The sequence below is a fragment of the Portunus trituberculatus genome, chromosome 26 (genome assembly GCF_017591435.1).
Source record: "Portunus trituberculatus isolate SZX2019 chromosome 26, ASM1759143v1, whole genome shotgun sequence".
Classification (NCBI taxonomy): domain Eukaryota; kingdom Metazoa; phylum Arthropoda; class Malacostraca; order Decapoda; family Portunidae; genus Portunus; species Portunus trituberculatus.
In genome coordinates, this window is record NC_059280.1 from 4,573,708 (window position 1) to 4,576,207 (window position 2,500).

The 2,500-nt window shown below is 40.5% G+C and overlaps 1 protein-coding gene across 3 annotated transcripts in view; it reads left to right on the forward strand.

The window, feature by feature from the left end:
- The window catches only part of LOC123509078 (hapless 2-like), a 10,577-nt gene that overhangs the window by 7,613 nt on the left and 464 nt on the right, over positions 1-2,500 (forward strand). For all 3 annotated transcript variants that reach the window (XM_045263205.1, XM_045263206.1, XM_045263207.1), the window contains one exon: positions 1,142-1,243. The gene's annotated coding sequence lies outside the window, so the exon portion shown is untranslated. The remainder of the gene's footprint in view (positions 1-1,141; positions 1,244-2,500) is intronic.

The window sequence follows — 2,500 nt, forward strand, 5'->3', positions numbered from 1 at the left end:
GCCCCTGAATGTGAATGGATAATTTCGATTTGACCCTAAATATGTATAAATAATTGAGTGTTTTGTATAATCTTTTTGTAAACGTAAGAGATAAGGAAGTTCTAGGTTGAAAAGGGAAATTTTAGTTGTATGCAGGGAAATATTGGTTAGTCAATCTGGCAGCTCTCTCATTAAGCAGTGGCGCGTTTGAAAGTGGAGGGGGAGAGGACGCTTACCAAATTCTGTATTATCAATGACTCCTCCATCTGATACGCAACCAGTCCTTTGTCCACTTTGAACGCTTCCTTTTCTTTTCGTTGAGGGCAATTACTATGCCGACTGCCATCACCTCGTCTTGCGTAAGTGACATGTTGCTCCTTCTCCTTTTGGCACCGACTGAGGTTGTCTGTCAGTTTGGTTTGAACGTGTAAACACTCTTCATACATGTTGTGTTGGAGGTTTGATGAGCGTGTTGGCCAACATGCTTGAATTGAACTCTAAAACATTGAGGAACAACAGAGACCATGAAGGAGGCACCAACACAAAGCTGACGATGACACCTGCCTGACACAACGAAGCATTAGTCAGAAAAGGATCACCTCACTAAGACGACACTGTGACCCTGGTGAAGCTGTACACGGCAATGCAGCCAGCAACAGCACGAACCCAGCCCTCTCATATGAAGGACCAATGCTATCACCAAACACGAGGCACTGTCCCGGTGGTTGGTGCCCCTGGAAACTAGGCGGTCATTAAACTTAACACGTGGCAGAAACGTGACATAACTCAATTTTTCTTCCATTTTCTTTTCTTCATTCCTTCACTTTCTCCTCCTCCTCCTCCTCCTCCTCCTCCTCCTCCTGTGTTCCCTCCTTTCCTTCCTCCTTTCCTTCCTTCCTTTTATTGTTGAAGATTTTGTCACGTGTCTCAAAATTAGGTTCTAAATTTTTGCTATGGGGAGAGAGGAAGATGAAAGTACACGTATGGGGTTGCTTACTTAAATATAGTGGTGGTGGTGGTGGTGGTGGTGGTGGTGATTGTGGTGGTGGTGGTGGTGGTGGTGTGTTTTTCCTCTTCCTCTTCCTCTGTTTTTTTTTCTTCCTTCCTTGCTCTCTCTCTCTCTCTCTCTCCTCTCCTCTCAGCTCTTCCTCCTTCTCCACAGACGCAAGATTCAAGAGCAGGACCCTGACCACCTCTTCCTCTTGGACCCCGCCGCCCACCTCACCCACGCCCACACCCTCACCCATCTGCTGAACAAGAGGAGGTAAGAGGCTCTAGTTGAAGTGACACGCTGGTTTTAAGGGTGTTTTTAAGGTTCTAGTGACAGATTAACAACATTTCTGCATTATTAACAGGAGAAACATTTTAAAAGGCTCTAGTTGAAGTGACACGCTGGTTTTTAAGGGTGTTTTTAAGGTTCTAGTGACAGATTAACAACATTTCTGCATTATTAACAGGAGAAACATTTTATAAGTGCTCTAGTTGAAGTGACACGTGGGTTTTAAGGGTGTTTTAAGGTTCTAGTGACAGATTAACAACATTTCTGCATTATTAACAGGAGAAACAATAAGTGAAGTGGGTTTTAAGGGTGTTTTTGTGGTTCTAGTGACAGATTAACAACATTTCTGCATTATTAACAGGAGAAACATTTTAAAAGGCTGTTGAAGTGGGTTTTAAGGGTGTTTTGTGGTTCTAGTGACAGATTAACAACATTTCTGCATTATTAACAGGAGAAACAATAAGTGACGTGGCTGGTTTTAAGGGTGTTTTGTGGTTCTAGTGACAGATTAACAACATTTCTGCATTATTAACAGGAGAAACAATAAGAAGTGACATGGGTTTTAAGGGTGTTTTTGAGGTTCTAGTGACAGATTAACAACATTTCTGCATTATTAACAGGAGAAACATTTTAAAAGGCTCTAGTTGAAGTGACACGCGGGTTTTTAAGGGTGTTTTTAAGGTTCTAGTGACAGATTAACAACATTTCTGCATTATTAACAGGAGAAACATTTTAAAAGGCTCTAGTTGAAGTGACACGCTGGTTTTTAAGAGTGTTTTTAAGGTTCTAGTGACAGATTAACAACATTTCTGCATTATTAACAGGAGAAACACACTTGGGAACTCGGTTAATCATCTCTGTGGCCTTGGAAATTTGTCTTGGTGAGAGAACAGAGCAGAGCGTTTGAGAAGAATGGGAAGGAGAAAGAGTGACGAAAATGAGAATAGAGAATGTGTGAATTTTGAGACTAAAGAAAATGAGATCGTTTTATGGTAGACGGAAGAGGTAAAAATATATTGATGATTAAATTAAGACGTGATTTTTCATAGGGAATTGTAAAGAACGCATGATAGTTTGAAGAGAGTGAAGAGATAAACGTGTAATTTTAACGAGGGACTAAAGAAAACGTGGCAATTTTATGGATAACTCAATAATTTATGAAGAAATAATAATAATAAGGAAAAAGACGAATAAATAGATGCGATTCTTTCATTAGGGAATTGTAAAGAACGAGTGTTAGTT